Here is a 12,543-nt window from a genome sequence, read left to right on the forward strand (position 1 = left end):
TAAGTATTTAGTTTTTCTCAGTTGGAATGTATTTTAGGCTTATCAGGTACTTCTAAGCAAAAACAGTTAGCAAATATGGAAAACTATCTTAAAAATAAACTCGAGAATATTATACATTTTTGCCAGGTGAAATGCAAGGATTAAAGACAATTTGAAATGTTTGACATGGTCACATAATCTTGGTGTTGTTTTCCAAAGACAATCAAACATAAAAACAACCACAGCAGAACTGTTAAATACCAGGCACTACTCGGGGAGTTACAGGTAAAATAATTGAGTAACACACATCTTTTGGCGTCTGGCAACTCAGAGTAGAGTTGAGAGGTAATCAAGTGTTGAAAAACAAAGTTCAACAGAGTAAAGTTTAAAGAGCTTATTGGCTTTATTCAGTGATTCATAAATCAGGTCTCATCCAACCTAGCAGAAACAAAGGAGTTCCAGGAACTGTAGAAAATGAAAGACCTTATAGGCAGAAAGGAGTGGGAACAAGGAAGTATTAAAATAGTGGATCCAAACAGTAGATTGGTCCTGGCAAGGTCAATTTCCTTTAGGGGATGGCAGGGGTCTATCAGGCAGACCACCTCACTAGTGCTGATCAGATGATTCCTGATTGACTGGTTTAAGACTGTATTTCTGGAAGAATGGAAACTGAAATTAAATCTTGGTTTAGTGACATGGGGCTTAGCATAAGTGATTCCATTTTGAGCCTGTTGTCTTGGTTTTTTTTTTTTTTTTTTTTTTTTTTTTTGCGGTATGCGGGCCTCTCACTGTTGTGGCCTCCCCCGTTGCGGAGCACAGGCTCCGGACGCGCAGGCTCCGGACGCGCAGGCTCAGCGGCCATGGCTCACGGGCCCAGCCGCTCCGCGGCATATGGGATCCTCCCAGACCGGGGCACGAACCCGTATCCCCTGCATCGGCAGGCGGACTCTCAACCACTTGCGCCACCAGGGAGGCCCATTGTCTTGGTTTTTAACAGAAGTAAAATTCAGTTACCAAGTGTCTTAGTCAGTTGGGGCTGCTATAACAAATTAACATAGAATGGGTGGTTAAACAACAAACATTTATTTCCTATAGGTCTGGAGGCTGGGAAGTTCAAGATCAAGGTGCTGGCAAATCCAGTCTGGTGAGAGCCCCCTTCTGAGTTTGCAGATGGCTGTCTTCTCTTTGTACCCTTTCACAGCAGAGAATGGAGAGAGAGGAAGCACAATCTCTAATGTCTCTTCTTATAAGCATACAAATCCCATCGTGAGGGTTTCATGCTCATGACATGAGTACCTCCCAGAGACCCCATCTCCAAATATCATCATATTAGAGATTAGATTTCAGCCTATGAATTTGGAAGGGGGCACGAACATTCAGTCCATAGCACCAAGCAATGTAAATGCTAAAATAGAAGTATTTACAGAGTTCTCTAAAAGCACACAGAAGGAAGCCTTTAATTCTATGTGACACAAATATAGAGTATGCATGTGCGTGGGCAGAGGAGCTGGAATGGCACCAAGGAAGTGATAAAAAGTCATGCTGAAACTGAAACAAGAGTAGAATTTACTAGGCAGAAAGTTGGATAGAAACTTTTTCCAAGAAGACCAAACAGCACATACAACAGGAGCAGGTAACGACACAGAAATTTCTCCTGGGAAGGAGTAATCAGTTTGACTTCATAGAGTGTCCATGTGGGAATGGTGGGAAATGAAGCTATGGAAATAGGCAGTGTCAAACACATGAAAACCCACCATGCCTGTCAGGAGGATTTTGAAGTTCTATAGTAGATACACAGGACCACACAGGAAGTTTATACAGTAGCCTTTGCAATAAGAAAATCCATTATTCAAAACCCACAGCTGTATTATCAGGCTGTTGTTTACATCACAAAAAAGGAAACAATCCTTTTAAAATAGATCTGTCACAGGTTCCATTAAAAAGTAAACCTCTTAATGCCCTTAAAATGAGAATTTTTCATGTAAGTTATCAGGATAATATCATTGCTTTTGGAATATGTGTCTGCAGTTGGAATTCTGTTTTACTTTTCCTTCATAAATCATACCAGAATGCAATTTCTATAACATCCAGATTTGTTTTCTGAAAAGTGGATTAAGAATTTAGATACCTGCAAACTGATGGAAGTACTGAATCCTTCTATACCTAAACAATTTCCCCAGTTTTTGCATAGTTGTTTTACCTATCCTCACTTCATTAATATAATTTTAACAATCTTATATTCATGGAATTTTTCCAAAGTATCTAAATTAATTCTACAAAGAAGCAGCATCTCTCCCTTCATTTATTTCTCAGATTAGGTAATATTTAATTCAATCACAGCATTGCAGTAACAAGTGCAACTGGTATTAATTGGATTTGGGAACAAAACTTATGGGCTTTTTGTAAGACAGAGTCCAACTGGTGAGACCCAATTAACAGTGGGAAATGATAGAACATTTATCCAACAAGTTGATGAATCAATCCAACAAGAAACTCACTTAAGAAAACTTTAACTATGCTACTTTTTCTTGGTTTATCTACTATACACTTTAGCTGTAGTCCCTCCCCAATAAAGGATCATGGTCTCATTTACAGTGTAAGTCATAGCCTCTCTCTTCCAACTTTTGATAGTTATTTTTGCTTGCTCTTTTAAAATTGTTGGTTGGTTATCCTGGAACCTCTATCTAGGCATTACTGTACCTGAATAAAAAACAGATGAGAAACTTTACCTTTATGGCCAATTAATATTTCCAAGTCTTAATGTAATTTCAATCTGTTGACAATATTCCTTTCCATAATTGATACATTTGAAGGAAATAGCCTCCATTATGTAAAAAGTGATCTGATTTGCTTTAATTTTCATTTTCTACTTTTTTTCTCAAAGTGCTTCTCATCTACTATTTGTGAAAGATAAACTACATTTCTTCTTAAATTTATTCATCATGTATCACAGAATAATTAAAACTAGTATACTTTTCTTTTTCACTCAACTAATATTTATTAACACTTATAGTGGAATATGCAGAAATTATTAAGATAAAGTGAGACTTTTAAAATTAAAGTCAGAGCCAATTTGGGTACAATGCAGCAATGCCATAAGTACAAAGAAAAAAAATCAAGTTGTATGGAGTCAGAAGAGAATGCAATTAATTTTTTTCTGAGCAATAAAGTTAAGAAAGTGAGACTTCACAGAAGAATTGATTATTATATTGTTTGCCAAATGAGCTAAGGAGAATGGATGTAGGTTCTCCAAGGCAGGAAAAGCGGCAAGACCAAAGTCAAGTTAACACGTGATTACATGGCAATTGTATTGAGCCCAGCCTGGGGTGTTCTAAGGGAGCTAGAAAACTCTAGCAGAATGTTGGGGAATGTGGTTATAAAAGGCATTATTTGCACCTCTAAGAAATTAATGCTTTCTTTTGTAGGCAGAGAAATTCTTAAAGATTTTAAACACTTGAATTCCATGTAAAAAAAATAAATGACAAAGGAATTAAATCAAGGTCCAGAAAAGCGAGACATAAGCCCAAATCAAATTAGGCAATGAAGAGAGCAGTTGTAAAGGTAATTAGCAGCAATCTGGGCAATAAAAAAATTGAATAAATTTAATAAGATGCCCAAGTCATGAGAAAGGCAAATACAATTCCAGAAGAAGCATATTGAACCTGGGACCATGTTGCTTTTAGCAAAAGGAAATTAACCAGAAGAAAGTGAACAGTGTGCTTAACTGTGCCTCCCACTGATTCACCTTGAAAGTTGTGTAATTCCTGGGTCCTGTTTCCTTATCAATTAGCTATTGTCTCATCGTCCCAATATTTTATGCAGCAAACTCAGAGATGGTAAAGTCATTCCCCTTAATTATTTGAGTAAATCACTTTACAATCACCTGGATTGTTTAAAATTAAATAATGAGATGATGAAATTAATCAGATCCTTATATTAAAATTTTTCTTGGTACATTTAGGGGTGACCTAGGTGTTTGTCATAAGGGGTTTGCAATTTTAAGATAATCCAGCATATTAGATCACCTGGCAGATTAAATATATGATTTCAACTAGAAATGAATAATTGCTGTTAGGATTATGATTTTCATTTAAAGATGTAAAACAATGTAATTGTTTAAAAATAATAATAGAATGCTCAAAAGAGCCTAATTTACTGAGTGAGTGCATAGATTTTGAAGAGCTGCTTCAGAACTTAGAGGGATTTTGCTTTAAGTAGGTAAGTTTGTCCTGACATGCATTAAGAAGTACTTAATTAAATTAAAAACATTTAATTGAGGACTGATTGTAGTTTAAAATGTTTAAGGGTATTTAATTAAATGAGGCTAATCATTATGAATATTTACTATGATAAACCAGTTAATTGAATATTTGTAAATTAACAAGTGCAGGGATTGAATTTTTCACAAAAAAGCTTTATTGAATTAAAAAAATAAGCTTTCTAAGTTGAACTTGACACTTTAAAAATAATGTGGCTTTTAAATTTGCAATGTTAATTAATGGAATATTATTTAGAACCAAAATAATTATAAGACACTATTTCCACATAATAGGCGTCCCTCAAACTTAAAATAACTCACATTATCATTTTTCAATGAAGATGGAGAGAGAGTAGAAGTCTCAGAACAGGGTTCAGGAGAAATATTTTATCTCATTCAATTTAATTTAAAAGAGTGGAGGCTACATAAACATGTTTGAAGGAAAAGGGAAAGACAAAGATGACTGAGAAAAGAATATTGAACACACACACAGCATGGAGCTTGGTTGTTTTTTTTTTCTGTATGATAAAAATATAAAATAAAAATTTTGAACCAAAAGTCATTGTGTCAACTTTTGAGGAAGCATTGACCTATCTCTAAAAGGAGGTGGCAACTTAAACTACAAGTGTGAATTCTGATTATTGTACTTTTAATAGCCATTGCTTGCTATTTGGATGCTGAAATAGTTGTGATGCTCTGAGATGATGAAGTACCACAGGTTGATCATTCTTAGTGTCACTTCTTATATTCTTATATATTCTAGATGTATAGAAGCACTCAGACAAATGATTTAACATTTCTAGACCAAGAATATAACTTCTAATAAAAATAAAAGGGAATTTCTAAGATCATCTTAATTCTTGATATCTCTTATACAGACTAAGCACAAGCCATAGCAAAATTTACTTTATTGATTTTTGTCTATATAAAGGTATATTTTCCCCCTACATGACATAGCTGCTAAAAATAAAAATATTAAATTATGATGGACTACATAATCTAGTATTATCTCATCACATGGTGAGGTCATATCTAAAAGTATTTTTTTTTAATTTTCTACACTCCCTCTTTATTGACCCTCTCCCCTCCTTAATCAGATGAAACCACACTATCTAAAAGGAAATTAGGATTATTAAAAAATAGAACAAAGAGAAAGACTCAATTGTTTTTGACATCCAATCTTGGCTGCTAAGCTTCCAAATAGGACCTGACAAGACTAAGTATGGAAGATACAGAGAAGGAGAAGATGATGAACCTGCTCTTATCCTTTTCCCCAACCCCAGTCAATGAGTTACCTGGGCTGGTGAAAGGTCATGCCTGATACTGGTACTTTAGCATGGGCTAGAATTGTTTGGACGACTTGCTAAAACACAAATAGCTTGGGCCCTATCCTTAGGGTTTCTGAGGTAAATCTCAGGTAAGGCTCAAGAATTTGCATGTCTATGCAAATCAAAACTACAATGAGGTACCATCTCACACCAGTCAGGATGGCCATCATTTAAAAGTCTACAAATAACAAGTGCTGGAGAAGGTGTGGAGAAAAGGGAACATTCCTACAGTGTTGGTGGGAATGTAAATTGGTGCAGCCATTGTGGAAAGCAATATGGAGGTTCCTCAAAAAACTAAAAATGGAACTACCATATGATCCAGCATTCCACTCCTAAGCATATATCAGGACAAAACTATAATTTAAAAAGATGCATGCACCCCTATATTCATAGCAGCACTATTCACAATAGCCAAGTCATGGAAGCAACCTAAATGTTCATAGACAGATGAATGGATAAAGAAGATGGGGTACGTATATACAAAGGAATACTACTTAACCATAAAAAGAACAAAATAATGCCATTTGCAGCAAGAAGCATGCAACTAGAGATTATCATACTGAGTGAAGTAAGTCAGAAACAGACATATACCATATGATATTGCTTATATGTGGAATCTAAAATATGACACAAATGAAAATTTCTGTGAAACAGAAACAGAATCACAGACATAGAGAACAGACTGGTGGTTGCCGAGGGGAAGGGAGTTGGGGGAGGGATGGAGTGGGAGATTGGGGTTAGCAGATGTAAGGTTTTATATATAGAATGGGTAAGCAACAAGGTCCTACCATATAGTACATAGAACTATAATATATTCAATATCCTATGATAAACCATAATGGAAAAGAATATTTATATATATATATATATATATATATATATATATATATATATATTTAACTGAATCACTTTTCTGTACAGCAGTAATTAACATAACATTGTAAATCAACTGTACTTCAATTTGAAAAAAAGAATTTGCATTCCTAATTCCCAGCCAGAGGCTAGTGCTGCTGATCTGTGGAACCAGCGACTAAGGAGATGGGGGAATGACCCAAAGACAACAAGAGGGTCTGGTAAATCAACTTCTAGACGAAGCCTTTCTTCTGGCTAGCTCTGGAAAACCAGAAATGCAGCCAATGCTTACAGATAATCCCACAGCCAATCAAATGAGAATTGACTTCAGCCAGCCAGTGAAGACAGTTCCCTGGGGGTTAGGGTCAATCAAGAGTTGCCAGCTGCTACCCTATGATTCTTTTGTCAAAAGTACTTCACCCTGTTCTGAAATTTTGCTGAATCCCATGCAAACAGCCTCCTGAAGCCCACTGTTTTTAAGAGCTCAGCTATTTGTAAGTACCTGAAAGCAGAGGATGGGGCTCTTAGTGAAAAGAAGAGCTGAATCTGTACTTATGTGGAAAAGAAAGTCTTAGCACCACCCTTGGATAGGTCCAGATGTGGCAAATCCTCTCCCATTATACTCCCAGATGCCTTCAATGTGTTAGTTACTATGACTCTATGTCTTACTTATAAATTCTCCGATTTTCCTCTTTTCCTTATACATGTTCTTCCTTACAATTTCTCCTGGTGCTTTTATGAGAACCACTCCCCTCTAACATTAGCCAGAACTACCCAAATGTCCTGTGAGTAAAGGGTATTTAGCAGTGATTACTTCTAAAAACCATTACCATTGTTTCCCACAAACACATATCTAAATTTCTCTGTATCCTACTGTATCTTCTTCAATTATTGTGTTAACACAGAGAGGATACCCCTATACATTATTCAAGTCTAAAGTATCCAAAATAGTCTTTTGATTTTTATCCAAACATCTTCACCAGTCTCAATCTCCAGGGAAGAGACAATCAGTGCACTGCTGCTCCACAGATGTGAAAGAACAAGTCATGCCAGGGAAGTCTCCATGCTGGTCCATATGGAGCTAAATGTAAACACAAAATCTATGTTTTATAACATCTCCTTCCAATCACATGACAACTTAGGTCTGACTATAACATGTGGACATAAGGAATTGAACAAATCCTGATGGCCTATTTGGCAGTCGTCATCCTGGATAAAGACTGGGAGGGAAATCAGGCCATGAAGACACTGTATTCTATAAGAGCTAAGCCTACCCATTAACCAAGGCCCATGCCTTGCCATGCAACCTTCATTCAGAGACAGAACCTGGTCCTGCAGGGAATCTGGAATATCTTGATTTGTAAATGCATTCACACCTCTGCACTGGGTAGGGTATCATCAGTATGACTGAGGGTTAAACTATGTTGGAGATGGGATAAATCCTAAGATTTATGGTCCTCAAACAGCCTTTTGGGGCCACTGACTGACTGCTATCACTGTATTATCTGATCAGACCATACAACTAACAATGAGTCAAATAAATGAGGCAACATATAATTTTTGAAGTAGCTTTCTTTTATGAAAGTGTAAGAAATGTTGTGAGGACAAAGAAAACCTTCTACATAGTAAAGGTCAATGATCTCCCTGTAAATACTTTTTGTCTGTATAGGGGTGTGTTTTATAGAAAAGGACTCTTTGAGCTAGTATTGCCACATAACAGACCACTCAGTATAAAAGAAGAACCATATCATTATGCCCATGGATTCTGTGAGTCAGGAATTTGCACTGTGGTATTATGTTTCTGCTCTGTGATGTCTGGGACCTCAACTGGGAATCTTCAAATGCTGGGAGTGACTTGTTGGCTGGAGGCTTAATAATCAGAAGGCTTACTTATTCCCTTGTGTGGTGGCTGAAAACTGTGGTGAGCTCTCAGCTGGGGTTATCAGCCTGTGCACTTAAACTCTTCATGTGGTTGCTTGGGCTTTCTCAGAACATGGTGGTTTTGTTCCAAGAATATTTGTCCAAAAAGCACCAGGCAGAAGTCATGTTGCTCCTCATGAACTAGCATTGGAAGTCATGTGGCTTCCCTTTGGCCTGTGTCACAAGCCACCCACATTCAAGTAGAGAGATCACAGAATCCCACCTCTCAGTGGGAGGAGTGTCAAAGTCACACTGTAAGAGTGTGTGAAATGGGAACATTGTTTTTTGTTTTTGTTTTTTTTTTCTGATCTTTGGAAAATATGATCTATTATGAGGGTCATTTCACTTCTTTAAATCAGAATTTTTGCCATTTGTTTGATTTACTTCTCTTGTCTCCGAAGACTGGGTCTTATGTCTTATTGTAGCAGGCCACCTTCCACTCTGCAGATAGGACCCTTACTTTTAGGTTAAATTGCTTTGAAGGACACATTTAAGAATCCACAAAATACACATGGGCTGTTGGAGGATGGATCTTAATAGAGGAAGATAAAAGCCTGTTTTGAGTAGAAACAAAGGAGAAGTTAACTCACTTTTATGGCTCAAAAATGGAAAACCTCCAGGGTTTCTCTGGACCTATGACCCATCCTCTTTATATTAGGTTAACTGGAAAAACATAGTTAAGAGGAAGAGGTCATGTTGGAAATTGCTTTGACTGACTGTGGCTAATGGTTGAGGGAAGAATATTTTATGATCAAACAAGCTACAAAACTAGAAATGGGTCTACTCGTGTGCAAGTCATTATCTGGTACATCTGTATTTCTCATAGAAACTGGACAAATTGTCCATAAGAGGTTGCCTACTGCCTCTGGGTGAATCCACGGCTTTCCCCTGTTTGAAAAGCAGTCCTCAAATCTCCGAAGTTCTAAAGACTTTGAACCTGGGGTTCCTGGGTACAAGCTTTAGACTTATTTGCATCTCTTTGTCTCTCCCCCAACTCTACTGATGATTCTAAGTCTCCTCACCTTTCTGTGAACTTTATTAAAATGAAAGTTCAGGAGTGAGCTGGGCCCCTTTCCTGAGTAGCCCTCTCCTCTTTCAGCAGCCTTGGAGATGAGACAATGGGTTAATTGAGGTAGTTACCTGCATTTGGGCCTTGTTCAAACCTATCTCTCTGTTGTTTTTGGACTGTAATCTAAGTAAACTACCTCCAAATATTTTTTCAGAAAATTTTGCCAATATTGCAATTTTCCACCAAGCCTTTTGAGGAAAAAGAAACCCTCAGCATATTGCTCATAAAAAAGCAAAGCTAATGCACCAGACCCTTTATATATTATATTTTATGATATATTTATAACATGTTATATATATATATATATATATAGTACTTATAAATATATATATCGTATTAATAAATTTACTTTTTATTTTATTCCATTGAGATACACCCTTTAATATCAAATGTGTATCTTGTGGAATCTTAATTTTGTGCTCCCAAGCAGTTTAACCTTAAGAAGTAAGGGTACTATCTTCACAGTGGGAAATATCATGCTACCATAAGGCAGTCCCGATTTTTATATGTCTATATATGTATACCTATATGCCATGAGGTGAGGTGAACAATACCCTGCTCTATGATGGGATTAAAGTCGTTTCAAGAAGAGGCTCTTCAATGAGGAAAACCAACTTCTTCCTTGCCCTGCAAAACAACTATTTCAGGAGAATATTGACATTAGACCTAATATCTTTGTTTTTTTTTGTTGTTGTTTTATTTTGTTTTTTTCACCTTTAATGGACTGTGAACATTTGGATTGGGGTACTCAGGACATAAAGGCTTCTACTGTCTAGAGCAGACGTCATCAAACTTAGTTGCATCAGAATCACTCCAGAGTTAAATAAAGTGAATATTTTTTTTCTGGTGACCCCACTTTCAGAACTACTGCTCTTTAGCTTTCCTACTTAAAGTGTGGTCTGTGTACCAGCTGTACTGGTAATTACATGGGAATTTTTTGAAACACAACATCTCAGACTGCAACTTAGAAATAGAGAATAAGGATCTGCACTTTAACAAGATCCCTAGGTGATAGGTATGCACATTTAAGATTGAGAAGCACAAGCACTTTTCTAGAATAGTTTGTAGCCATTTCCTGAGGTTGCTATTTATAAGTATAATACATGCCCTTCATCATACTTAATGTTACAAGTAATTTCCAGGCAATTTCAAACTGCCCCCCTCTTAAAAAGGCAAACAAAGTATATCCTACAGCTAGGGATTTGGTAACTTTATTAGAAAGATAACTACTCTAATTTATAAAATTAATTGTTTCAATATTATAACAAATAACAATATATTCAACAATCATTTCAAATACCATGATCAAAACTTTTAAGAGGTAGCACTGATTCATAAATTTTACTCAGAATAAGAATTTACAAACAATAAGTGATCAATAAGTAAACCCCAGGAATGTCTGGACAAAAGAGTATGAATTCTAGCTAGACCATATCATTCAAATCATATAGAAAATTAGCATCATTATCACCACTATGCTCTTAGATGAAATGTCTAACAGAGTCTCATGGCTAACTTAGTTGGGTCTGCCAGAAACAAAATCAAGATTTAATTTACTGACATAATTTGGAATCTACAGTTAAAATCTAAGAACCTTTTAATTCAAAACTTCTTTGCCGGGCCTCCCTGGTGGCGCAGTGGTTGAGAGTCCGCCTGCCGATGCAGGGGACACGGGTTCGTGCCCCGATCCCGGAGGATCCCACATGCCGCGGAGTGGCTGGGCCCGCGAGCCATGGCCACGGAGCCTGTGTGTCCGGAGCCTGTGCTCCGCAACGGGAGAGGCCACAGCAGTGAGAGGCCCACGTACAGCAAAAAAAAAAAAAAAAAAAAAAACAACAACAACAAAAAAAAACTTCTTTGCCTAAATATGTTGCTGTTTTTTAAAGAGAACTTCAGTGTAAATTCAATGTAGCTGACACTTTGAACAATTTATGTATTTATATGTCAGTTGACAGAGTAAAATGTATAATTCTAAAATTTTTACTTTAGGAGTTAAAAGGGAGCATTATTCCCTTGCATTGTTTACCATATTTAAAAAAAATTATTTAGAAGACTTCTGATTCCATATGACTTCTGAGCCCTCCTGTATAATATTCCTTCTTTCCCAAATGCTACAATATTATGGAAAAAAGCATAAATTAAAGGCCTGAGAAATAGAGACCCTGAAATATTTAAGACACTGAAAATAATTGTAATATATAATGCAGTTAAAACTAGATTAAAAGCAAAATCTCATAGGACTAAAAAATCTACAATTCAATAATTTAAAAATTGAGTTTCCCAGAAAAGGCTTATAGAGGGGGTTCAAGAATAGATCTAAGATACCAGGGATTAGGAGCAGAAGATAAAGTGCTATGGGACAATTGGTCCACTGTCCCCATTTTGCCACTGAATGTGTTTTTCTCTAAGACAATAAAGATAATGTGTCCTCTAACTCAACTTTCTCTGTACTGAGGTTTCTCAACATTTATGTACATGTGACTCATCTGAGAATCTTGTTGAAAGACAAATTCTGATTGACTAAGTATGGAATGATGCCAGAGATGCGGAATTTCTAACAATCTCCCAGGTAATGCCAATGTTTCTGGGCCCTGGACTGCTCTTCGAATACAAAGGTCTATGTCAGCAATAACCAGCTGGAAAATTTAATGGAAAAAAATTCCACTCACAACAACAAAATCCCAGGGTATCTAGAATAAGCCTAAGAAAGATTTTACAAAATCAAAATAAATAAACATTTAAAACTCTTATTTAAACATTATAAAAGAAAATTTGAATAAATGGAGAGCAAAACTACACTGATGCATGGGTCAAGGAAAAATGGTACTTTTGTTGTTAAGGCCTTTTATACCTCACACTAAATGGCTTAAATTACCTATTTGGGTTGAAAAATGTTCTAACTTAATATACACTATTAAAACAAAACAAAGAAATAGAAAATCCTTAGGTGAAATTGTCATCAGGGAATATATAAGTAATAATTTATACCATAATTTTTAATTAGAATATAATGTTGATTATTTGACAGAATTGTGTCCTGCAAAACTCAACAATATTTACCAAAGATGTAGGTTTCTTGCTTTCTGTTTTTATTGAGATATAACTGACATACCACATTATATTAAGATTTAGCTTTC

Source organism: Mesoplodon densirostris, chromosome 16, assembly GCF_025265405.1.
Source record: "Mesoplodon densirostris isolate mMesDen1 chromosome 16, mMesDen1 primary haplotype, whole genome shotgun sequence".
Lineage (NCBI taxonomy): Eukaryota > Metazoa > Chordata > Mammalia > Artiodactyla > Ziphiidae > Mesoplodon > Mesoplodon densirostris.